The 27,174-nt window shown below is 36.3% G+C and overlaps 1 long non-coding RNA gene across 1 annotated transcript in view; it reads left to right on the top strand.

Moving 5' to 3' along the window:
* LOC136387126 (uncharacterized) overlaps positions 1 to 26,831 on the top strand; it is a 32,006-nt gene extending 5,175 nt beyond the window's left edge. Inside the window, exons 2-3 of the long non-coding RNA XR_010748083.1 lie at positions 11,468 to 11,641; positions 26,710 to 26,831. This is a non-coding gene — a long non-coding RNA (uncharacterized lncRNA). The remainder of the gene's footprint in view (positions 1 to 11,467; positions 11,642 to 26,709) is intronic.
* Positions 26,832 to 27,174: the final 343 nt, after the last annotated feature.

Raw genomic sequence — 27,174 nt, 5'->3', positions numbered from 1 at the left:
AGATTATCAGCACTCCTGTTTAGTAATCACCTGTACTCAGTAGCCAGTGAGTAAGTCACTTGATAAGATGTCCTTTCCTTTTGTAGTAAAATTGATAATTTGATATTTTTAAACATGCAAATAAGATAAAATCAGAGAATACAATTAAAAACAATAAAAATTTGACCTTTATTTTTTTCTCTTCAGTTTATAATGAAAGAAACTGCTTTGTTAGAAGCTTTTTTAATCACATGAAATTCTCTTGAATACAGGGATTCGTGTTTTGTATAAGTCACACTACGTATAAACGTGCCTTACTGAAAATCCAAGAGAAATAAAACCAGGCCTTTAATATTAACATTGTATTTAATTGCTTTTTAATGAATCAGGTATGAATCAAGAAAATCATTTTTTAATGATAATAAGTAATACATAAATTTTAAAAGATTGGTGTAATTTTGACCTACATGCTTTGCAGCTCTCTTTAGTAGAACTTTCTGTGATGATGGAAATTTTTCCTTTGCTGTGTGGACTATAGCCACTAGCTACATACAGCTACCAAGCACTTAAAATATTATAAGTATAACTAAGAATAGAATTTTAAAATTTTGTTTAATGTTAATTATTTCACATGAAAATAACCACACTTTTTCATACCTTTGTCATTATGCACATTATACCTAATCATTCCTTTCCTTTGCACTCTCCCCCATAGAACTCTGAGGACTGTAAGGACGCTGAATGCCTTGTACATTTTCTGACACGAAGCAGATTTTCTCCTTTCTCTCTCTCTCCCCATCTTCTTTCTTTCTCCCAGTTTCTCTCTCTCTCTTTCTCCCTTTCTCTCTTCCTCTCTCACTCCCTCTTCCACTCCCTCCCTCCAAAATTCATACTTAAGCTAATGGTCCGCTCATTCCTCCCTTTGCTCTTTCAATACTTATTAACTGAATATCTACTGAATACAAATTGCCATGATAGGTCCTGAGAGGAATCCACAACATGCATCCTGGTTTTGAGTTTCTTTCTTGTTGTTCTAATACTAGTGTGTATCAGATTGAGAGCCTCAGACCTTACACACTTGGTGAGTCCTTATCAGGAATCACAGCTGCATTAAAAACTTTTGTTCTCTGCTTTCAGTCTTACAAATATTAAATGTGAAAGATTTGTAGAAGGTCTCTTGTTGTATAATAAAGTCAAGAATTCTCTTTAAGCCTGACCTTTGGTGGCGCAGTGGATAAAGTGTCGACCTGGAAATGCTGAGGTCGCCGATTCGAAACCCTGGGCTTGCCTGGTCAAGGCACATATGGGAGTTGATGCTTCCAGCTCCTCCACCCCTTCTCTTTCTCTGTCTCTCCTCTCTTTCTCTCTCTCTGTCTCTCCCTCTCCTCTCTAAAATGAATAAATTAAAAATTAAAAAAAAAGAATTCTCTTTAAGTCTCTATACTGCCAATTATGTTAAAATAGTAAATTAAATATAAGTTCTAAGCCCTTATCCTATTGAATATGAATCCCATTGGTTCTCATTCTTAATACACTATTAAAATATGTTGGCTCTGGTGGTACACTGAGACAGTTTGACAGCCAAAAATTCTGATAGCACATCTCTTGTACAACTAGGTTTAAAGCTCTGTTTTGCATATTTACTAGCTTGGAACATGTTGAAATTACAGCAGGGATCTAAAATTTTATTGTAATTGAGGAACCTACGCCCTCCTTTTGCATGGAATTAAATTACACATTTATTTGACTTTACATTTCTGCTTACCTGTCAAGGTGAGAGCATGTGAACCTGGTAGTGAAATCTAAAATGAAGTGGACAGCCAGAACAAATTATTTTTTGATCAGAGGGTGGCAATTAAGTAGACATTGAAAAAAATTTTTGTACCACATTAGAATGAAAAAGACTTGATATTTTAAAATTAACAAGTTTTAAAACAGAATTTAACAAGATTTTACCCACTTTCATCTCCACAGAAATTGGTATCATCAGTGAAATAAATGCATAGCCTATACATATGCACTAATATCAGCCCATGTAACAAAATAAAAGCACAATAATGAAAGAAAAAAGCAAAAAATATATATATAACATATAGTAAAACTAAAAAGGAATCACTTTGAATCCAAAGAGAACGATTTCGTTTCTGTGGGGCCTCCTCTCTAAATGTTCTGTTTTTCCTTAAAAAATGCTGCCTTAAGATTCTGTGTCATAATGAGAAAGAGGAAAAAAAAAAATGACCGCTGTGTGTCTGAACCTGTTTTTGTGGAGGTTTAGTTGACATATTTTATAGAGTGAATTATCCAACCATTGAGGGAATTAATTTTTGCCTTCCACAGTGCCTGGTGCTTAGTCAATGGTCAGTAATATTGGTTAATAAATTGACAATGCTGAAGTCTATGTTATAGCTACTGCTATCAGCACCTAAAATAATCTTCCCTCTATATTTTCTTTACTACATAGTTAACTTGTCCAACTTTAAAATTATATCATCTTCAATGCTGAGGACTAAGGCTTCCTAATTTCAAAAAGGAACAATATTTTACTTGGATTAAATAATTAATGAGTAGTATCATATGAGGTCCAAATTTTTTTGATGTCACAACACGAAAGAGATTAATGATAAGTAGTTATTATAATTATCTTTTATGTGAGAAAATGATTTTTTTCTTTAAAAGTTTTTATTTATTTTAGAAAGGCAAGAGAGAGAGAGAGAGAGAGAGATGGTAGGGAAGAGCAGGAAGCATCTACTTCCATATGTGCCCTGACCAGACAAGCCCCAGGTTTCAGATCAGAGACCTCAGTGGGCTAGATCAACACTTGATCCACTGCACCACCACAGGTCAGGCAAGAAAACAATTTTTCAAGAAAATTTTTTCTTGGTTTGGTGTTGAGAGATCAAGGAGAATGAATAACAATCCCTGGTTTTATAGCTGAGACAGACAAGTGCCTCCCCAGATTTATAGGAATCAACAAAGGAGGCTCCTGGAAAACTGCATGATACTGTGGACAGATATATGTGCTCACACTTGCTTTGGCAGTATGTTAATGCTCCACTTCTTTTCTTTTCTCTCTCTCTCTTTTTTGAGTGAAGCAGGGAGAGAGAGAGACAGAAACATAGAGTTGCTCCTGTACGGATGGAGAATCAAACTCACAACATCTGTCTCTGGGAGGATGCTCCAACTGACTGAGCTATCTGGCCAGGGCTTAATTTATTATTATTATATTTTTATTTTCAGAGAGACATAGAGAGGAAGGAAAAGAGAGGGGAGGGGTAAAGGAAGCATTCATTTGTTCTTCCCTCAGTTGTACATTTATTGGTTGCTTCCCATGTGTACCCTGACCGGAGAGCAAACCTACAACCATGTTGTTTTGGGACAATTCTCTTAAGAAATGAGGGTGGGCCTCACTTCTTTAGACATCTCCATGATAGGGGTTTTTTTTTGTTTTTGTTTTTTTTAATAAATTTTTATTAATGGTAATGGGATGACATTAATAAATCAGGGTACATATATTCAAAGAAAACATGTCTAGGTTATTTTGTCATTAAATTATGTTGCATACCCCTTGCCAAAAGTCAGATTGTCCTCCGCCACCCTCTATCTAGTTCTCTGTGCCCCTCCCCCTCCCCCTAACTCTCTCCATCCCTCCCTCCCATGTCCTCCCTCCCCCCACCCCTGGTAACCACCACACTCTTGTCCATGTCTCTTAGTCTCGTTTTTTTGTTCCACCAATGTATGGAATCATGTAGTTCTTGTTTTTTTCTGATTTCCTTATTTCACTCCGTATAATGTTATCAAGATCCCAACATTTTGCTGTAAATGATCTGATGTCATCATTTCTTATGGCTGAGTAGTATTCCATAGTGTATATGTGCCACATCTTCTTTATCCAGTCTTTTATTGAAGGGCTTTTTGGTTGTTTCCATGTCTTAGCCACTGTGAACAGTGCTGCAATGAACATGGGGCTACATGTGTCTTTACGTATCAATGTTTCTGAGGTTTTGGGGTATATACCCAGTAGAGGGATTGCTGGGTCATAGGTAGTTCTATTTGCAGTTTTTTGAGGAACCACCATACTTTTCTCCATAATGGTTGTACTACTTTACAGTTCCACCAACAGTGGATGAGAGTTCCCTTTTCTCTGCAGCCTCTCCAACATTTGCTATTACCCGTCTTGTTGATAATAGCTAATCTAACAGGGGTGAGGTGGTATCTCATTGTAGTTTTGATTTGCATTTCCCTAATAACTAATGAGGCTGAGCATCTTTTCATATATCTGTTGGCCATTTGTATCTCTTCCTGGGAGAAGTGTCTGTTCATGTCCTCTTCCCATTTTTTTATTGGATTGTTTGTTTGTTGTTGAGTTTTATGAGTTCTTTGTAAATTTTGGATATTAGGCCCTTATCTGAGCTGTTGTTTGAAAATATCAGTTCCCATTTAGTTGGCTGTCTGTTTATTTTGATATCAGTTTCTCTTGCTGAGCAAAAACTTTTTATTCTGATGTAGTCCCATTCATTTATCTTTGCCTTCACTTCTCTTGCCATTGGAGTCAAGTTCATAAAATGTTCTTTAAAACCCAGGTCCATGATTTTAGTACCTATGCCTTCTTCCATGTACTTTATTGTTTCAGGTCTTATATTTAGGTCTTTGATCCATTTTGAATTAATTTTAGTACACGGGGACAGGCTGTAGTCAAGTTTCGTTCTTTTGCATGTGGCTTTCCAGTTTTCCCAACACCATTTGTTGAAGAGGCTTTCTTTTCTCCATTGTGTGTTGTTGGCCCCTTTATCAAAGATTATTTGACCATATATATGTGGTTTTATTTCTGGGCTTTCTATTCTGTTCCATTGGTCTGAGTGTCTATTTTTCTGCCAATACCATGCTGTTTTGATTATCGTGGCCCTATAATATAGTTTAAAGTCAGGTATTGTAATGCCCCCAGCTTCATTCTTTTTCCTTAGGATTGTTTTGGCTATTCGGGGTTTTTTGTAGTTCCATATAAATCTGATGATTTTTTGTTCCATTTCATTAAAAAATGTCATAGGAATTTTGATGGGAATTGCATTAAATTTATATATTGCTTTGGGTAATATGGCCATTTCAATTATATTTATTCTTCCTATCCAAGGACAAGGAATATTTTTCCATCTCATTGTGTCTTTTTCTATTTCTCTTAATAATGCCTTGTAGTTTTCGTTATATAGGTCCTTTACATTCTTTGTTATGTTTATTCCTAGGTATTTTATTTTTTTTGTTGCAATCGTGAAGGGGATTATTTTATTGAGCTTGTTTTATAATATTTCATTGTTGGCATATAGAAAGGCTATGGACTTTTGTATGTTAATTTTGTATCCTGCGACCTTACTGTATTGGTTTATTGTTTCTAATAATCTTTTTGTGGAGTCCTTCAGGTTTTCGATGTATAGGATCATATCATCAGCAAAAAGTGATACCTTTACTTCTTCTTTTCCGATATGGATGCCTTTTATTTCTTTGTCTTGTCTGATTGCTCTGGCTAGAACTTCTAGCACCACGTTAAATAAGAGTGGAGAGAGTGGACAACCCTGTCTTGTTCCTGATTTAAGGTAGAAAGTCCTCAGTTTTATGCCGTTTAATATGATGTTGGCTGATGGTTTATCATATATGGCCTTTATCATGTTGAGATATTTTCCTTCTATACCCATTTTGTTGAGAGTCTTAAACATAAAATTGTGTTGTATTTTATCAAAAGCCTTTTCTGCATCTATTGATAAGATCATGTGGTTTTTGTTCGTTGTTTTGTTGATATGGTGTATTACGTTAACCGTTTTGCGTATGTTGAACCATCCTTGAGATTCTGGGATGAATCCCACTTGATCATGATGTATTATGTTTTTAATATGTTGTTGTATTCGGTTTGCCAGTATTTTGTTTAGTATTTTAGCATCTGTATTCATTAGAGATATTGGTCTGTAGTTTTCTTTCTTTGTGCCATTTTTGCCAGGTTTTGGTATGAGGGTTATGTTGGCCTCATAAAATGTGTTTGGAAGTATTGTTTCTTCTTCAATTTTTTGGAAGACTTTGAGTAGAATAGAAACCAAGTCTTCTTTGAATGTTTGATAGAATTCACTAGTATAACCGTCTGGGCCTGGACTTTTATTTTTGGGGAGGTTTTTAATAGTTTTTTCTATTTCCTCCCTGCTGATTGGTCTGTTTAGGCTTTCTGCTTCTTCATGACTCAGTCTAGGAAGGTTGTATTGTTCTAGGAATTTATCCATTTCTTCTAGATTGTTGTATTTGGTGGCATATAGTTTTTCATAGTATTCTACAATAATTCTTTGTATATCTATGATGTCTGTGGTGATCTCTCCTCTTTCATTTTGGATTTTATTTATTTGAGTCCTGTGCCTTTTTTCCTTGGTGAGTCTTGCCAAGGGTTTGTCAATTTTGTTGATCTTTTCAAAGAACCAGCTCCTTGTTTTATTGTTTTTTTCTATAGTTTTTCTGTTCTCTATTTCATTTATTTCTGCTCTGATTTTTATTATCTCCTTTCTTCGGCTGGTTTTGGGTTGTCTTTGTTCTTCTTTTTCTAGTTCCTTAAGGTGTGAAGTTAAGTGGTTTACTTCGGCTCTCTCTTGTGTGTTCATATAGGCCTGAAGTGATATGAACTTTCCTCTTATTACTGCTTTTGCTGCATCCCAGAGATTCTGATATGTCGTATTTTCATTTTCATTTGTCTGTATATATCTTTTGATCTCTGCACTTATTTCTTCTTTGACCCATTCATTTTTTAGAAGTATGTTGTTTAGTTTCCACATTTTTGTGGGTTTTTCCCCCTCTTTTTTGCAGTTGAATTCTAGTTTCAAGGCTTTATGATCAGAAAATATGCTTGGTACAATTTCAATTTTTCTAAATTTGCTGATATTGTCTTTGTGGCCCAACATATGTTCAATTCTTGAGAATGTTCCATGTACACTAGAGAAAAATTTATACTCTGTCGCTTTGGGATGAAGTGTCCTATAGATGTCTATCATATCCAGGTGTTCTAGTATTTCGTTTAAGGCCACTATATCTTTATTGATTCTCCGTTTGGATGACCGATCTAGAGCCGTCAGCGGTGTATTGAGGTCTCCAAGTATGATTGTATTTTTGTTAGTTTTTGTTTTAAGGTCAATAAGTAGCTGTCTTATATATTTTGGTGCTCCTTGGTTTGGTGCATATATATTAAGGATTGTTATGTCTTCTTGATTCAACTTCCCCTTAATCATTATGAAATGACCATTTTTGTCTCTGAGTACTTTTTCTGTCTTGTATTCAGCATTATTAGATATGAGTATTGCTACACCTGCTTTTTTTTGGGTGTTGTTTGCTTGGAGTATTGTTTTCCAGCCTTTCACTTTGAATTTGTTTTTATCCTTGTTGCTTAGATGAGTTTCTTGTAGGCAGCATATAGCTGGATTTTCTTTTTTAATCCATTCTGCTACTCTGTGTCTTTTTATCGATAAGTTTAATCCATTTACATTTAGTGTAATTATTGACACTTGTGGGTTCCCTACTGCCATTTTATATCTTGCTTTCTGTTAGTTTTATATCTTGTTTGATTCTTCTCTTTTGTTTTTCTATCATTTGTTTTTGTTTGTTTGTGTTCCATACTTCTTTCCTCTGTTGCTACCGTTTTTAAGTCAAGTGTTTTTGTGGTGGTTTTTTCAAGGGTGGTTACCATTAAGTAATGAAAAGGGTGTCTACCATATTCATTGTAGTACCCTATCTTATGAGTATTTCTGTACTTCATCGTCCTTTGCTACTGTTAATCTCCATCCTCTCCCCCCTTTTTTTCCTTTGTTGTCACAGTTTAAGTTTGGTTTTATTGTGTTCTTGGTGGAGCTGTTACTTGTGGTGTTGTTTTCTTTTGTTCTTTGAATCTGGTTGGAAAACCCCCTTTAGTATTTCCTGGAGTGGGGGCTTTCTGCTGATAAATTCTCTCTTCTTTTCTGTATTCGTGAATGTTTTTATATCTCCTTCGTACTTGAAGGATAGCTTTGATGGGTATAGTATTCTTGGCTGAAAGTTTCTCTCTTTCAGGGCTTTAAATATTGGGGTCCACTCTCTTCTAGCTTGTAGAGTTTCTGCTGAGAAATCTGATGATAATCTAATAGGCCTTCCTTTATATGTTGTACTCTTCTTTTCCCTGGCTGCCTTGAGAATTTTTTCTTTGTCATTGGTTTGTGTCATCTTTATTATGATGTGCCTTGGAGTGGGTTTGTTGGGGTTAAGAAAACTCGGTGTTCTGTTTGCTTCTTGAATTTGAGGCTTTAGTTCTTTCCACAGGCTTGGGAAGTTCTCGTCTATTATTTGTTTGAATATATTCTCCATTCCATTTTCTTTCTCTTCTCCCTCTGATATACCTATTATTCTTATGTTATTCTTTCTGATGGAGTCAGACAATTCCTGTAGGGCTTTCTCATTTTTTATTATTTTTGAGTCTCTTTCTTCTTCTCTCTGTTGTGCCTCAAGTTGTTTGTCTTCTATTTCACTAATCCTATCTTCTATATGAGCTGTTCTGTTAGCTAAGCTTGTTACCTCGTTTTTCAGCTTGTGAATTGAGTTTTTCATTTCTGTTTGATTTGTTTTTATAGTTTCAATTTCCTTGGTAATATATTCTTTGTGTTCATTGAGTTGTTTTCTGATCTCCCTAAATTGCCTTTCTGTGTTTTCTTGTATATCTCTGAGTATTTTTAAGATTTCTATTTTAAATTCTCTGTCATTTAGCTCCAAGGCTTCCAATATGTTAAGTCTTTTCTCCGTAGATTTTTCCACATCTATTTGTGTTACCTCTCTTTCTTTTGTATCCATATGATTCGATTTCCTCTTTCTTATTGGCATCTGAGGGTGGTCTTGTTGATAGCACTAATTAGAATTAATAAAGAGTAAAAAGTAAAAAAAAAAAAAAAAGTAAAACACCCCACAAAAAAAACCAGTAATAATTTATTATTTCCCCCATTTTTCTTTCTTCTCTTTCCCTCCTCTCCCCTCCTCAGGGAAATATCGTGATGACCTGTGAATTATATTATGCTAAATGGAACAAAAACTGCCTACAATGGAGGGCCTGATTTGGGGTGAAGAGTTCAAGGGGCAAAAAAAGGGAGTAGGGACCTACTAAATGCAAAAAAAAAAAAAAGGAAGAAAATCTTAGACAAGCATAAGATGATTTGCTTGTAAGTGATGGTTGACTAAGAGGTATAATAAGAGGGATAAGAGGGAACCAGAAAAACGGAGAAAAAAAAAAAGAATAATAAAGAAGAAAAAAATAAAAATAATAAGTAAAAATCTGTTGTATTAAGTGGAGCAAAAACTAAATACAATGGAGACCTTGGGTTGGGAGGAATGCTAGTGAGTTAAAAAGCAACGTAAAAAGTACCCAAAATGCCACAAAAATAAACAAACAAACAAAAAAAAACAAAAGTGAAAAAGAAAAATAAAACCAAAAAAAAAACCCTTGAGTCCCAAATTAACTAATTTGTTTGTGATTGAGGATTAAATGGGAAGAAAAGTAAAACGAGAAAAGAAAAAACGAATAGAAAGGAAAAAATAAGAAAAAGAGAAAAACGGAAGAAAAAGAAGGAAGAGAAAATAACAAAATAAAGCAAAACAAAAAAAAACAAAAGAGGAGAGAGTGAGAGTTAAGTGTTTTGGAGTATAACCTTAAAGGAGGGTGAGGATGAAGAAAAGAAATAAAATGTAACACTCATGTGTAGTGTAGTTCAAGAAAAGGAAAGCATAAGATGGGCAGAGAATAGAAGGACCGAGGTGGAGGAAATAGAAATAATAATAATAAAGGCAATAAGATAGAAGAAACAAACAACAACAACAAAAAAATTAGTGGAACATGTAAAGTCTGTGGATTTTTCTTGATTTTGAGAGGTTAACTTCTTCCTTTTTCTTCTCTCTCCCTCTTCCTGGTTGGTGACTCTGTACCCCAGGCTCTGCCCCTGTGTCACACTTAGGTAGGGATTTGCAGTTGATGGGATTCTATGGCAATGTCATATAATTGGCTTTAGTCTTGCTGGTAGTCAAGGCTTGTTGGCGTTTGCAGGGTCCAACGATGAGAGAGTTTGCTTTCCTGGAGTCTCTCTCCTAGTCCCCCCTTCCTGAATTAGCAGCCTGGTGATCCAGCTATAAGGCTGCTACTGCTTCTGCCTGGGGAATAAGAGGCTCAAAGAGCTAGGAAATCCCCACTCTAATCCCACTCAGTGCAAGGCTTTGGGAAAGGCTCTGGCAGTCAGAGCCTCCAGTGTAATCAGGCGGGGGTGGGAGTCAATTGTTGTCAAGGCGACTGTTCAGCGCCTAGCATTCAGTTGGACCACTCAACCTAGGCTTTCCACACTTTGTAGCCTGTTTTGGCTGGGAAGAAGAGGCACTAGTCCCTGCTTGCGACTAGTGTAGTATAGATCTTATTATCTGCCAAGTCCCTCTTGTTAGCGTTTATCCCTGAATATGGAGGCTCTGCTCTATCAATCAGAAGTTGCCCCCGCCCCTTTAGTGAGAGACACTAAAAAATATCACGCCTCTTGTGTTGGATCGCTGAACTGAGAGAGATCTTATCAATTAGAGCCCGTGGGTGCGCAGATTTCATGGGTTAAGCTAATTTCAGTGATTGGGTCCGCAGCTGTGCTCCTGAAGGTATTTCAGGCTGCCTGCGCGCCCCTCCCCCAATGCTTGATTGTTAGCTTGAATGGCTGGGTGAGGTGCCCCGCCCACGGAGAGAATCTCCCAAGTAGGGTAGACCGCCCTGGCGCCTCTCCCGCTCGCCCCGCCGCTGGCGGCCGGGGCGCACTGGCCGCAGGATAATGGGGCACCCTGGGTGTGCGGGCCAGTAGGGCACTCTGGGCGCGTAGGATGCCCAGGGCATGCGCGCGAATGGGGTGCTCCGGGCACCGGTGGCTGGGGACTCTCACTCGCAGTGCACGGGCCGCTGGGAATGTTAGCGGTGCTCGCTCTGCAACCGGACCGGGCTCGCGCTGGCGGCTGCTCGCCGCTCCCGAGTGTGGGCCAACTCACCACAGGCGCACTCCCTCCGCGGCTTGAATGAACGTCCCTGCGGTAGTTAGCTTCCTCCACACCCTCGTCTCTCAGATTCAAGTGATAACAGTCCTTTCGCTTTCAGTTTGTGTGGAACTCCGGAATGCTCCGAGGATAAATTTTTCTGTTTCTAGTTGATAAATTTGTTGTGATTTTGGGGAGATCTGTTGGACGCGCTGCTCACGGCGCCATTTCCGTGATGTCACTTCCATGATAGGTTTTAAAAATACCAGTAGGTGCATCCACCTTGCGCCTTTACTTAAGGGGAAAATACAAAGTCTGGCAAAGGTAGCACTTATATTTTCTGAGCTTAAACACTTTGAGGAAAAGATAATTGAGAAGATTATATTTAACACCAAAGTAGTTTGGGTTATTTTTATTGTGGAAAGCTACTTGGACAATTAAATATTCAAAAATATTTTTCCAACAGGTGCGGTTTTGGTATCAGTTGTCTCAATGTTCCCGTCTCTCAGTGTTTACAAGGACATCACTGGATGGAAATTTGCAATGGCAAGGTGATCTAATCGGACTCTCTGAATCTCAGTGGAGACAAGCAAAAATCGACCTCTATGCAAAGGCTGGAGAATCTACTTTGCCTTTTCAGGTTAGCACTTAGGAAATGAATAAAGTTCAGCAGAAGATGCCTTTTTAATGCTAATCTTCTAAGACAACAATTAACACATACTGTATTTCCCCATGTATAAGACACTTCCCATATATAAGATACACCTTAATTTTGGGGCCCAAAATTTGAAAAAAAAATGTATTACATAAAGTTATTGAACTCAAGTTTTATTCATCATAAAATTCATACAACTCCTCATCTGCACGAAAAAGTGGGAAATGCAAGTAAAAAATCTACAACTACTATAGAAGATGCACCCAGATTTCAGACCCCAAATTCTTCGAAAAAGGGTGAGTCTTATACATGAGAAATACAATAAATCCCATTTTTTTTTACATCAATAAAGCAAGAACATTCATAGTTGGATAAGTAAAGAGTTTATCTTGATTGAGTGCTCAAGAATTATCTGTAGAAGGGTAGCAAACGTGGAAGGAAGACTCGCCTGGGATGCCAGAGAGAAGAGTAAGTTAACAGAAAATTATTTTTTGGAGTGTAGCTGGTGGGTTATTTGAGATAGTGAAAACCTTATTTGAGCTGCACTCACAGTTTAATCTTGTTACTTTGTTTTCTGCTTCCCATTAATATTGAGGATTTTTATCAACCTTTGATGTCATTGTCTTGGTTAGTAAGAATAAAAGGAAAGCAACTGTAGTTTATCAAAGGAGTGCCCCAACTTCCACCATACTGGACATGGCTCTCTTCTGGATGATGTTGGAAAGGAGTCATTTTAGAAACTATATTTAGAAACTGGGAAGATTGTAGTAGAAAATATACTGCCTTTGGATTGGCTGTTCTGAGTTTTGATCTCTGCTTAGCTCATTGTTTGCTAAGTAACAAAGATGGATATAACATCTTTGAGCCTCAATTTTCCCAGTGTGAGAAACCATAGTCATGGTCAAAGCAAACTTTAGGGAACTCTGTGTATTAAAAAGAAAGTTACTACAATGGTGGCTGTGAACCATGCTCTGGAGTTCGTGGTTCAAATCCAGGTGTAGAATCACAGGGATGTTGCTCAATCCCTGTGCTTTTCTGTTTCTTCCTCTGTAAATGGGATGGGGTTGACAGCATCACTGTTAGGATGTTAGGGATCCCTGATAAATAACATACCTCATCTAGTCCTCATTTTTGAACCAATTGAGAGAAGTCAGAAAGATAAAGAGCAAAATATTTTAGAAAAGGTGGCTTTAGAATCTGCTGCCATTTTTATTTCTTTTTCTCAGAGACAGGAAAGGATAGAGAGAGAGGAAGGAAAGAGAGATGAGAATCATCAACTTGTAGTTGTTTAACTTTAGTTGTTCACTGATTGCTCTTCATACATGCCTTGACTGGGAGGCTCAATCCCAGCTAGCCACCTTGGGCTCAAGCCAGTGACCTTGGGCTACTAGCCAGTGACCTTTGGACTCAAGCTAGCAAACATGAAGTCATATGGATGATCCTGCACTCAGGATGGAAACTTTATGCTTTAACTGCCATGCCTGCTCTCAAGCTGATGAGCCCATGCTTGGCAACCTAAGGGTTTTGAACCAGGGTCCTCAGTTTCCCCAGCCGACACTCAATCCACTGCACCAGCACCTGTTGGGTTGCAGCCATATATTTAAAATAACACTCACCTTAGAATAAACAGAGTCACCCAGAAAATAATTGACTCTGCTAGAGAAAAACAGATTTCACACTTTGGGGGAAACCTTTACCATTATGCAGGTTTTATAGCAGATTCCTGCCCTGAAGACAGGTTGGCTCACAAAAGGGGAACTGAATGAGAGATGAAGAGGATGAGTTGAGAACAGAGCCTCTTTTTCCAACATCACCAATCAGTTAAATCTTCCTGGGGAAAGAGTGAAGGATCAGTAACAGCAGTGCTACTTCAGGGAATTCTCTGCCCAGGGAAGCAGGGATACGAGGGAATAAGCATGGACAGCTATTAATATCATCTGATGTCATTACTGGGAGGACTAAATGATTGGTTCATGTAAGCACATGGAAGAAATCTGGCACAGAGTAAACAGACAAAGTTAGATATTATTGTTGTTGTCGTCATTACCTGGACATTGTCTGGGAATAGTAGACATACAACAGATGTTAGTATTCCTTATTTTAAAGAGTTTCCTATTGATCAGAACTCTAGCCTCAATGCTTGAGTCTTCTTCACTCTGTGAAAGTCGCCAAACTCCCTTGATTTCTGGGATTATATATTTGATTCCACTCCCATATTTAATGGATGAAAACACCATGAATCTATTAAATTTAATTGGAAATCATTTGCTAAAGGCCAGTCATATATTCATTTTGGTGTAAATCTCCATTACATGTGAACAAAGTCAGAAAAATTTGAAATCTTTTCTCATTTATTTATAGTCTATCTAAACTTTTTATTATTATTTACTTTTAGTTAGAATGAAACTTACCATTAAAATTGTTCACAGTCTCCTATTAATTGACATAAGTAAGAAAATAGAGAATCCTCTTCTATAAAAAATATTCACATGAATTTTTATAGGCAGCTTTTTTCATAATTGTCAAAAGATGGAAGCAAGCAAGATGTTCTTGAATACATGAATGGATAAATAAACTGTGTTACATTCAGCTAATGAAGTATTATTTAATGTTAAAAACAACTGAGCTATCAAGACATGGAGGACCCCTAAAAAGCCTGTTACTAAGTGAAAGAAGCCAATGTGAAATGGCTACATACTGTGATTCCAACTATATATATGCCAATCAGGAAAAGGCAAAACTATGAAGACAATAAAAAGAACAGTGGTTGTCAGGGGTTGTGGAAGGCAGGAGGAGAGGAGGGATGAAAAGAGGGCAGTGAAAACATTATACATGTCCTATATACATTGGTTCAAACCCATAGAACAGACGACACTCAGAATTAACCATAATGTAAGCTATGAATGTTGGGTGATTATGATATGCAAATGTAAGTTATTAGTTGTAACAAATGCCCTGCTGTGATGAGGATGTTGATAATGGGGGAGGCTGTGCATGTGAGGGGGAAGGGAGCATATAGAAAACTCAACCCTTTTCTCTCAATTTTGCAGTGAACCTAAACTTCTCTAAAAGTCTTAATAATGAACAAAACAAAAAGAGGAATGTCCTTTGTTAGCACTAGTTATAAGAGAAATAGTATGAGTTGAGACAAATGCCATTCTTTTCCAGGTCTGGAGGCTCTCATTAACCTATCACTATTATTGAGGACTCTCAGCATTGTATAGTTTTTGTCTCTTTAACATTTCTTTTTTTTAAACATTTTTATTAATTTTAATTTATTGTGTTAACATGGATTCAAGTGTCCCACTCAATATAACACCATCACCCCCCACTCTGGTGTCCCCCATTAAACCCCCTGTGCACCTCTCCCTCTAACTCCCTTCCCCCCTTCCCTCTGGGATTTGTTGTCCTGTTTCTGTATCTCTGTGTTATGTACATATAACATCACTAATTCCTTCACCTTCTTGGATCTATCTCATCCCCTTATCCTCCTTTCCTCTGACAGCTGTCCCTCTGCTCCCTGAGTCCCTGGCTCTGCCTCTGTTCTGTTCCTCAGTTCACTTTGTTTATTAGATTCCACATATAAGTGAGATCATATGATATTTGTCTTTGTCTGCCTGTCTTATTTCACTTACCATAATAATCTCCATGCCCTCCATGCTGTTGCAAAAGGAAAGATTTTCTTGTTTTTCATGGCCATGTAATATTCCATTGTGTATATGTACCACTGCTTATTAATCAACTCATTCACTGACTGATATTTGACTTTTTCAAACAATGCTACAATAAACATGGGAGTGGATATTTTCTTTTGAATCACTGACTTGGTATTCTTAGGATATATTCCTGAAAGTGGGATAGCTGGATCAAAAGGCAGTTCCATTTTTATGATTTTGAGGAAACCCCATACAGTTTTCCACAGTGGCTGCACAAAGTCTGCATTCCCACCAGCAGTGCAGGAAGGTTCCCTTTTCTCCACACCCTCACCAGCACTTATTGTGTGTTAATTTATTAATGAATACTATTCTGAAGGTGTGAGGTGGTATCTCATTGTGGTTTTAGTTTCCATTTATTTGATAATTAGTGACATTGGACATTTTTTTATATGGCTATTGGCCATCTGTATGTCCTCTTTGTATAAGTGTCTATTCAGTTTTTGCCCATTTTTTAATTGAATTGTTTACCTTTCTTGTGTTGAGTTTTAGAAGTTCTTTATAAAGTTTAGTTATTAACCCCTTATCAGACGTATTGCTGAATATGTTCTCCCATTGTGTAGATTGTATTTTTATTTATTTTTTATTTATTTTTTATTTATATATATATTTAATTTTCCTTTTTTAAATTTTTTTAAAGATTTTATTTATTCATTATAGAGAAGAGAGAGAGAGAGACAGAGACAGAGACAGAGAGAGAGAGAAGGGGGGAGGAGCAGGAAGCATCAACTCCCATATGTGCCTTGACCAGGCAAGCCCAGGGTTTTGAACCGGCAACCTCAGTGTTCCAGGTCGATGCTTGATCCACTGCACCACCACAGGTCAGGCTATTTTTATTTTGTTAATGGTGTCTTTTACTGTGTAAAAGCTTTTTAGTTTAAAATAGTCCTAATATTTATTTTGTTCTTTATTTCACTTGCCCATGGAGATAATTGGCAAAAATATTGTTATAATCGATATTGTATTATAGTTTACTCTCCATGTTTTCTTTCAAGATGCTTATGGTTTCATGACTTACATTTAAGTCTTTTATCTATTTTGAGTTTATTTTTGTGAATAGTGTAAGTTGGTGGTCTAGTTTCATTTTTTTTGCATGTACCTGTCCTATTTTTCCAACACCATTTATTAAAGACACTGTCTTTTCTCCATTGTATACTCTTACCTTCTTTGTCAAATATCAATTGACCATAAATGCGTGAATTTATTTCTGGGTTTCCTGTTTTGTTCCACTGATCTGTATGCTTCTTCTTATGTCAGTACCAAGCTGTTTTGATTATAATGGCCTTGTAGTATAACATGATATCAGAAAGTGTGACACCTCCCACTTTATTCTTCATTTTCAAGATTGCTGAGGCTATTCATGTTCTTTTTTGGTTCCATATAAATTTTTGGAATATTTGTTCTATATCTTTGAAGTATACCGTTGGTATTTTTCAATAGGAATTGCATTGAATTTATAGATTGCTTTGGGAATATAGACATTTTAATGAAGTTTACTCTTCTGATCCATTAACATGGTATATGCTTCTACTTTTTGCATCTTCCTGGATTTTTTTTTTCATTGTCTTATAATTTTCCAAGTATAAGTCTTTTACCTCCTTGGTTAAATTTACTCCTATGTACTTTATTTTTTGTTGTTGTTGCAACAGGAAAGGGGATTGTTTCCTTAATTTCTCTTTCAGACAGTTTTTTGTTGGTATATATTAATGCCTCTAATTTCTGAATATTTATTTTATATCCTGCCACCTTGCCAAATTAATTTATCAGGTCTAGTATTTTTTTGACTGAGACTTTAAGGTTTTCTATGTACAGTATCATGTCATCAGCAAATATCAAGAGTTTTACTTCTTCTTTTCCAATTTGAATGCCTTGTATTTCTTCTTCTTGTCTGATTGCTATGGCTAGGAGTTCCAGAACTATGTTGAATAAGAGTGGTGAAAACCCCTGCCTTGTTCCTGACCTAAAGGAAATAACTTTTAATTTTTCCCATTGGGTATGATATTAGCTTTCGGTTTGTCATAGATGGCCTTTATTATGTTGAGGTATATTCCCTGTATTCCCACTTTGCTGAGAGTTTTGATTATAAATGGGTACTGGATTTTATCAAATGCTTTTTCTGCATTTATTGATATAATCATGTGATTTTTATTTTTCATTTTGTCTATATGATGAATCACACTTACTGATTTGTGAATATTGTACCAGCATTGCCTTCCTGGAATAAATTTTACTTGATTATGATGTATGATCTTTTTGATGAATTACTGGGTTTGGTTTCCTAACATGTATTTTGTTGAGAATTTTAGCATCTATGTTTATCAAGGATATTGGCCTATAGTTTTCTTTCTTTGTAGTGTCTTTTTCCTGATTTTGAATGAGGATAATGCTTGCCTCATAAAAGGAGTTCAGAAGTCATTCCTTCTCTTGAATCTTTTGAAATAAGTTGAGAAGGATAGGTGTTAGTTCTCCTTTGAATATTTGGTAAAATTCACCTGTGAAGCCATCCAGGCCAGTACTTTTGTTGGCTGGGAGTTTTTTTGATAACTGTTTCAATTTTATTTGTTGTAATTGATCTGTTTAGGTTTTCTGATTGTTCTAGATTGAGTTTTTGAAGATTGTATGTTTCTAGGAATTTATCCATTTTGCCTAGTTTGTCCAATTTTTTGACCTATCAATCTTCATAGTATTTTCTTATAATCCATTGCATTTCTGTGGTGTCAGTTGTTACTTCTCCATTTCCATTTCTAATTTTGTTTATTTGAGTTTTCTCTTTTCTTCTCTGGATGAGTCTGGTTAGAAGTTCTTCAATCTTCTTTACCTTTTTAAAGACCAGCTCTTGGTTTTATTTATCTTTTGTATTATTTTTTAGCCTTTATGTCATTTACTTTTGCTCTGATACTTATTATTTTCTTGTGTCTTATGAAAGAAAAGCATTACATGCCTGTAATGCTATGAACTTCCCTCTCAGAACTGCTTTTGCTGTGTCCCATAGAATTTGAATTGTTATATGTTCATTTTCCTTTGTTTCAAGGAAGTCTTTTTATTTTTTATTTGAGCTAATTGTTAACCCATTTGTTATTTAATAACATGCTATTTAGTCTCCAATTGTTTAAATGCTTTTCTGTTTTTCTATTGTAATTGAGTTCCAGTTTCATGTCATTGTGATCAAAGGAGATGCTTGATATGATTTTAATCTTCTTAAATTTCTTGAGACTTGTACTGTGTCCTAACATGTGGTCTATCCTAGAGAATGTACCATGAGCACTTGAAAAGAATGTATATTCTGCTGCTTTGGGGTGAAAGGTCCCGAAGATATCAACTAAATTTAATTAATCTAGTGTGTCATTTAAGGCCACTGTTTCTTTGTTAACTTTCTGTCTGGAGCATCTATTCATTGACGGTAGTGGGGTATTAAAATCACTTACTATTATAGTATTACTATCGATCTCTTTGTTTATGTTTATCAAAATCTGCTTTATGTATCTAGGTACTGCTATATTAGGCGCATAAATATTTACAATGGTTATAGCCTCTTTTATCATTATGTAGTTACCTTCTTTGTCCCTTACAAGTAGCCTTTGTTTTAAAGTAAAAAGAAAGCCAGAAAATTTCCATCAAATTTCAGCATTAATAAGCCCATTACAGGTCTACAATCTCTAACCAGCAATTTAGAAAATAAAATTTTGGAAAGCTCTAAGTATGTGAAAAATGAACTAGAGGCAAAACTTAACCTGACCTGAGTCATGTGACATCTTTAGGCGTTGCTTAATGATGGGTTTGATTTACAGCACTGCTGCCAAGCTTCCCAAGGAAATTGTGTAATACGCTATCTGTGCTAGATTTACATCCACAACTCTGAACCATTCACATTTCAAAACCCAGCTGGCCTCAAAGACTTTATGTAAGGAATGTGGGCCTGTGCTTATATCTTGGTGGGAATCAGTACAGATTTTATATACATAAGCATACACAGATACAAATATAAAATATATAAATATGCACAGTCATACACACATATACATACAGTATTATTTAATACATAATATCATATATATCTTTAAATATTTCAAACATATTGAAAACACAGAGTGAGGCAAATACCCGTGTACTCACAACTCAGAATTAACTGTTAACATTTTGTTTGCTTATAATGTTACTGTTTATTTATAAAGACACAGCTTTGTTCTCTTTGTACCTCATTTTATTCCATTTCTTATCCTCCACAAGAGAAAATTCTAATAATATGTCGGTTTTAACCTGTTTTCTTTAAGTGTATCTTCAAAAAATATAAAAATAGGCCTTGGCTGGGTGATTCAGTGGATGGAGCATCTAACCAGTGCACTGAGGTTGTGGGTTTAACTGCCAGTCAGGGCACTTACAAGAAATGATCAATGAATACACAACTAAATGAAACAACAACTAGTTGATGCTTCTCTCTCAACCCCCTACCTTCCTCTCTTTCAAGTCAATTGAAAGATTATATATATAAAAGTACGCATGAGTATTCTAGCTAGGTTCTACTTCATTCTTTCAACAAAACATGGAAAAGATATTGTATCTACAAATAGTTAATCTAGCTTTTTTTTTTTTTTTTTTTACAGAGACAGAGTCAGAGAGAGGGATAGATAGGGACAGACAGACAGAAATGGAGAGAGATGAGAGGAATCAATCATTAGATTTTTATTGCAACACCTTAGTTGTTCATTGATTGCTTTCTCATATGTGCCTTGACCATGGGCCTTCAGCAGACTGAGTAACCCCTTGCTCAAGCCAGTGACCTTGGGTCCAAGCTGGTGAGCTTTGCTCAAACCAGATGAGCCCGCGCTCAAGCTGGTGACCTTGGGGTCTCGAACCTGGGTCCTCTGCATCCCAGTCCAATGCTCTATCCACTGTACCACCGCCTGGTCAGGCAAATATTGTAGTTTATCTAGCTTTTAAAGATTTAAATATTTTAAATTTATTTTCTTGGAAACAGGCTTACTTAGCACTTTATATTTGGTGGATTGAATCATTTAAGGGTGACCTTAGTCATCACCTGCTCATCAATTTAATGTGACTAAACTATGAACATATTTATAGAACGTAATCCAATCCAAATATTGGAAAGGAGAAAGACATCAGATCCTATGACCTCTGTATTCCCTTATAGCCATGTAATTATGATTCCCTCTGGTCCTTTGATGTCTCATGTAGATATCAGAACAGAGTACAAATTGCTTGATTTCCTTAAGAAATGAGCACCTCTAACAGGTAGGGCTTTCATTCTTCCTGGAGGGACTGGATTGGGTTTGCTTCTTATTCTGTAAGAACAGCAAATTAATAACATTTTAATATTCTCTCCATTTCCTGTAGTTTTTATTTGAAGAATATAAGCCAAATAGTTAATAGGATTCTTTCCAATCTGTTTTAACCTGGTTTACTTACTTGATATGTTCAGCTTTTGACACAAATATATTCATTTACTTTACAATACCCCCCAACTGCTATTCTTAGTTTTAATATCTAAAGGTGGCTCTTTTTCTGAGTATTGTCCATTGATTTCCAGTTGATCTATTTTCTTTGAGTTTCTTATTGAAATAAAATTGTGTCATATTTTATATTTCATTTTGAAATGACCCTTTTGTGAAATTTTCTACAATGGTTGATAATATGTTCACTTTTTATCAGAGTCAATAATATAAATCAATAACAGTTTCTTGGCATTATTTGAAGATTCAGTGAAAGGTAAGATTTATAATACAAAAGACAAAGCTTGTCTACTCTCTGTAAAGTTGTATGTCCTTAGCCTTCTTAATGTAGGTCTTCATAAACTGTTTTGCCAGGTAATTCTATTCTAAAGCATCTGTTAATGATCAATTTTCTACTTATTTCATTATAGTGATGCAGTATAGCATAATCATCAAATTGCTCAGGTCACATATCTTTCTTACTAGCTGTCTGCCCTCCAGATAATTATTTCAACTCTCTAAGTTTCTATTTCCTTTGCTTTAAAATAAAGGCAAAAATAGAAACATCTCACAGGGTTAAAAGAAGTGAGCATGGATGGTATGTAGTAAGCTGTAAATAAAAGTAAGCTTTTGCTGTTATTGATTCCACCACCAGTCAAAAATTACTGTATTTTAGTTTTTCTTCTTAATATATTCCTACTTTCTTCATTGCCCCTTAGATTTATATTTATTATCTTTGTCATTATTTTTTTTAAACAGGATATCAAAGAACCCAAAAATCTAATTTTGCTAATTGAGTATTTCTCTAGAAAAGCTTCCCTTAGTTTTGCAGGTATGAAAAGTATCCACTTGATTATGAAGCGTATTTACAAGTTGTGATTCCTGAAAGCAAAAACAAGAAGTGAGTTTGCTCATTCAGGGAGCAATAGAATTAATTGAATATAACAAATTTTGACAAGATACTGAAAAACAGTTTTAAAAGGAAAAGTTTAAGTTTTTAAATTATCTTGAGAATCTTATGAAATTAGGTTTTCAATATTCCTTCATCCATGGTTGAAAGATCTCTTCTGAGTCACCTCTTTGTCACTTACTGATTATTAATTGGCACTGTCATTCCCAAAGGGAGCTAGCTGCCTTGCATCAGAAATCAAAGTATCAGCTTGGTTAAAATAAGCAACAGAAAACAGGAATAGCCAAGATGATTTTGAAATCATCATATGAGAAGATTTTAATTAACTGTAGAGTATATTTTTTCATTTCATAGTCTTGAATTTAATTATATGGAAGTTAACAAGCCGAGGTGTAGGTGACTTAATGTCATTTTTATTTGGTTTGGAAGTTGTTTTACACTTTCATTTTAATACAAGTATCTAAAAAAGTCTAGTGGTTCCCATCAGACAAAACAATATAACCATGTTTTAAAGACCTACCCCATGGTTCCACTTCAACTTATCCCAGGGCTCATCCACTCCATTCAAAGAATAGGATTGTGTACCTCACTGGGGGAACAGAGAACTGCCCAGTCTGTCTTCTCTCCAGCTTTTCTTTAAGTTGTGCATACTTTAAATTAAATATGGTAATCAACAAGTGCTTACAGTATCTAATGAGTCTGAAGAATATAGCATCTATATTTTAATTGACTTTAATCTAAGATGTATTATGGTAATGAATAAAAGGGAAAGTATTTCAAAATTAAAACTTTCCAAGATAAATTATGATAATGGTTTTAAGCATAATATATTTCACAATTGCAATGCCTGTATTTTATTCTTTAAAATCCTTTTTTAAAGCCTGTTATTATTTTCTGCCTTTTGCATGAAATCCAAATTTTTCATTTGGCCAAGACTCTACATCAACCAGTTCTAATTGGAATATTTAAAATTATTAAAATTATATATATATTATAAAGAAGCAAAAATGATAGATAAAGCAATAGTTACACCTGAGCACAATCACCTCCCATCATAGTTTTATCTGAGGTAAATATAGACACTTGTTTATTTTTACTTCTAGACCCTTTTTTTTTTAAGTTACTATCTATCTACCACAAGTAGCTAGAAACCTAATCCACTGGGTATTTTTAATTTTTAGCCTAATAGGATTGTTACCTGTGATGTCGACTCTTGGTTCTAGAGTTCCTGTTGGAAAGATTTCACCTGAATTCAGGTGATTTTGAGAGTATGATATATTTTTTAAAGCTGGGGACTGTGAAACAAAGGAAAGGCTTAAGATAGAAAAGGCAAGATCATAGCAACGGGAGTAAGCCAAAGAAAGTCTCAGAGGCAGAAGAAGTGAGCCAACTGGGGTGTGTGAACTCAGGAAACAAGCCACAGAGGCAGAAGAGGGCCCTTAGAGCTCAGGAGAGAGGATGCAGAGATATGCACCTAAGGAAAGAAGGAGAAGGCATACGGTATGCTCTAGAGCAGTGGTCCCCAACCCCCGGGCCACGGACTGGTACCGGTCCATGGGCCATTTGGTACTGGTCCGCAGAGAAAGAATAAATAACTTACATTATTTCCATTTTATTTATATTTAAGTCTGAACAATGTTTTATTTTTAAAAAATGACCAGATTCCCTCTGTTACATCTGTCTAAGACTCACTCTTGATGCTTGTCTTGGTCACGTGATACATTTTCCATCCCACCCTAAAGGCCGGTCCATGAAAATATTTTCTGATATTAAACTGGTCTGTGGCCCAAAAAAGGTTGAGGACCACTGCTCTAGAGAGAGGGAGTATGCACTGGGTCTTTTGCCTTAAGAGTATTTATCTGTTTTCTAAAGGTAGGAATTTTAGGGGAGGTCTCAGAGGAGGATCTCAATAGAGTATTTATCAGTTTTCCAAATGTGTCCTTTCAGGGTCCTGATCTTTACTGATTGTTTGGACCCAGGGCAGGGGTTCGTTAATCAGTGCATCTGGTCATGAGGTCAGCTGTGGGGTCACTTGTCTGGTTTTGCTGCTTTTCTGTACCTGAAACACAACTGAAGCGTAAATGTTCTCTCTAGTTTGAACCCAACTCCTCCTGTGTGGTCAGGCTTTGTCCCTAAGATTATAGGGGTCCTCAGGTCATGACAGTCTCAACATATGATGTTTCAAGTTTACAATGCTCACTCCCATGAAACTTAAAAAAATTGAGACGTGAGTATTTTGGCTTACTCCATTAGCATTGTACTTATAGACCGTGTGAGCAAACTAATTTGGTTGTGTGCAGAGGAAGAATATGCAGTAATTTGGCATATGAGTAATGGAGTTGGCATCCCTCAGCATGCTTACCTATGCCATTTTGGAATGTCAAAAGCGCAAGATTTCCATTTGTGTTAGGCTAGGCTGTGTTTCAACTTACACCAAAATTTTGGGTACGTCATGTCATAGGAACAGAGCTGTGTCATAATCTGAGGACTTCCAGTATTTGATGATGATCAGAACATCATTGTCCTGAGAGCTTAAAATTTAAGGGAGTGGTTGTGCAGGAAAGGAGACAGGTGAGTCAGGGTGCTGGATGGGGACAGTTTGAGTCAGCCAGCTGTCTCAGTTTCTCCATTTTACTTACCAAGGAATTTTCCTAACTTCTTACTATCCTGTCTCAGTAACTTTTTTTCTGTAATTTAATCTTTTACTCAGTAACACATATTGAAGGTCTTCCCATATTAGCAGATAGAGGTAGATATTATTTTAAGCTGGCATAATAATCCATGGTCTATATCACCATTTATTTATTGACCATGTTTGAATTGCTCCCATTCATTTGTTATCAAAATCATCATTGAAATAAACATTCCTGCATAGGCCTCCATGTTTGTGCCTATCAGTGTCTCTCTAGAGTAAAGGCTGAAAAGTAGGCTTATTTTTTTGTAGTCTATGCTATTTTTCTTTTTAATTGATGCCATCCAATTGCTCTCCAATTAGGCTGAACCAATTCATGCAATCAATCCTTTGCATCTATGTATTAGTCAATTAAGTTTTTTTGTTCCCTTAAAATCCAATCCTCCTATGTACGAGGGGGAAAAGATTTTCTTAACTGTTCCTCTTCAGACATGACTGGGTCTGAAAATCAAACCCACAAAACCAATCAACAGGAGAAAAGACATAGAAAATTGTTTAATGTTAGTTTTATGTGACATGTGAACATTCATAAGGACATGACCCAAAAGAAAGATTTAATTCTTAGTATTTTTGTGAGGTTCAATGATTATAGTAGGGCAAGGAGTTACAAGGGAAGTGTAGTAATCTAGGGAATGTTTAACAAGGACTGTTTATTCAGATTCCCCTCTGTGTCTTTCCTCTTCAGAGATAAGGATACTCCTTTCTTCCAGGTATAGAGAGGGCACCTTTTTTCTTTCTTTTTTTTTTTTAGAGAGAGAAAGAGAGAGAGAGACTGGGGCAGAAAGACAGAAAGGAAGAAGCAAGATGAGAAGCATCAACCCATAATTGTGGCACCTTAGTTCATTGATTGCTTTCTCATATGTGCCTTGACCGGGGGGCTCCAAGCAGAGCCAGTAACTCCTTCTCAAGCCAGAGACCTTTAGGCTCAAGCCAGTGACCATGGGGTCATGCACATGATCCCATTCTCAAGCTGGTAAACATGTGCTCAAGCTGGTGAGCCCACACTCAAGCCAGATGAGACCATGCTCAAGCGGTGACCTCGGAATTTCAAACCTGAATCCTCAGTATCCCAGGCCTATGCTCTATCCACTGTGCCACCACCTGGTCCAAAGAGAGGGCACCTCTCATATGAGAATATTATGGTCTGCTTCAAGATGAGATCAAAAAGTTTATTGTATACATAACCTATCTCCAGTTCCTTCAGCTTGAAATATTCAATATGACAAGATGCCATATTTTGCGGTAATGTCTCAAACCACATCATTCTATAACACCCCAAATTTTCCAAATATATCATAGCATACATTTTCACATGTCCTTGCTTTTGCTTGTAATGCTATTAATTTCTCAATGTAACAAAAACTTAGACAGCAGTTATAACTAAGGTTTAGTATTATTCCCTCACCAAGTCTTTATTCAAAGTCTGTTTCACATTTTTGGCAGAGGAATGAGTGCTTTTCTTTGCTTATCCTAGTATATTATACGTGTCTCTTATATAGCACTTCTGGTGTAGTTTCATTGTTGATGTATTATATGAAGTAAATTGTAAGATCTTTGGGATCAGAGATCCTCCCGGGATAAGATGGAGATACACCTGTTGGCAGTGTCCTTAACTGGTGTTCTTTCTATGCATCCTTAATTAAGACTCTGGACATAATTTTTTTTATTAAGGTGATGAAATAACAACATAATAATGTGAGTGATTAGCAGGAACAAAGGAAATTATATCAGACACTATTCAGTGTTAGAATAAATTAAACTTAAATAGATGCCTCAGCGTGCTTTCGCATATAAATATTACTAACCACTTTCTACAGTTATAGATTGTATGCTTCACCTCACTAATTTCTGTATATGTATACATAATACATGTATTTATTTAAATATTTGGATATGGAAATGAATCATTGTTTCCAAAAGACCCATTACTGAATTTATATCTCAGTTAAATTGAGTTGTGAGCTCCGCAGTTGATTACCCCAAAGAGCTCATTTTAAATGCATATGCCTCTTAATGATACCAATGGGAAGACAACCCTTCAGTGTTGATGGATGTTACAATTTCTAATTGAAACAAGGTTACCTAAAGTATTAAGGTTATGTAAGGTGCTGTCAAAGCAGTTATGACTTTAGAAATTTGTAATCTGAATGTTCTGGTCAAAACAATTTTCTATAATTAGATTGGACGATGTGACAGATGCAAATGAACATCTTTCTATACAAAGAGATATGATTGTAAGATTTATTTTCATGGCATATTTTTAAAAATAATTTGTCTTTCTGTATTTATAGTTAATTTTAGAGGCTACTGTTTTATCATCAAATACTACCATTGCTCTAGATAACATCAGTATATCCCAGGGATGTGAAATTTCACATAAGTCACTTCCAAGTACCAACATAGTAAAAAAAGGTAAGGTTTTTGTTTGTTTGTTTGTATTTCAATTTAAGTGATGGAGGGGGAGGGGGAGATAGACAGACTCCTGCATGTGCCCTGACCAGGATCCACCTAGCAACCCTGGCTGATGCTCGCACCTGAGCTGTTTTTAGCTCCTGAGGTGGAGACTCCATGGAGCTGTCCTCAGCGTCCTAGGCCTGAACCAAGTGAGCCATGGCTGTGGGATGAGAAGAGAGAGAAAGAAGGGGGAGGCAAAGGAGGGAGGAGTGGGAATCAAACCTGGAATTTCTACATGCTGGGCGGATGCTCTAAAACTGAGCAAACCGGCCAGGGCCAAAAGTTAGTTTTTGCTCATGGTC

This window comes from Saccopteryx leptura, unplaced genomic scaffold (assembly GCF_036850995.1).
Source record: "Saccopteryx leptura isolate mSacLep1 unplaced genomic scaffold, mSacLep1_pri_phased_curated manual_scaffold_91, whole genome shotgun sequence".
In the NCBI taxonomy this organism is placed as follows: domain Eukaryota; kingdom Metazoa; phylum Chordata; class Mammalia; order Chiroptera; family Emballonuridae; genus Saccopteryx; species Saccopteryx leptura.
This window is presented reverse-complemented; position numbering and strand designations above follow the sequence as displayed.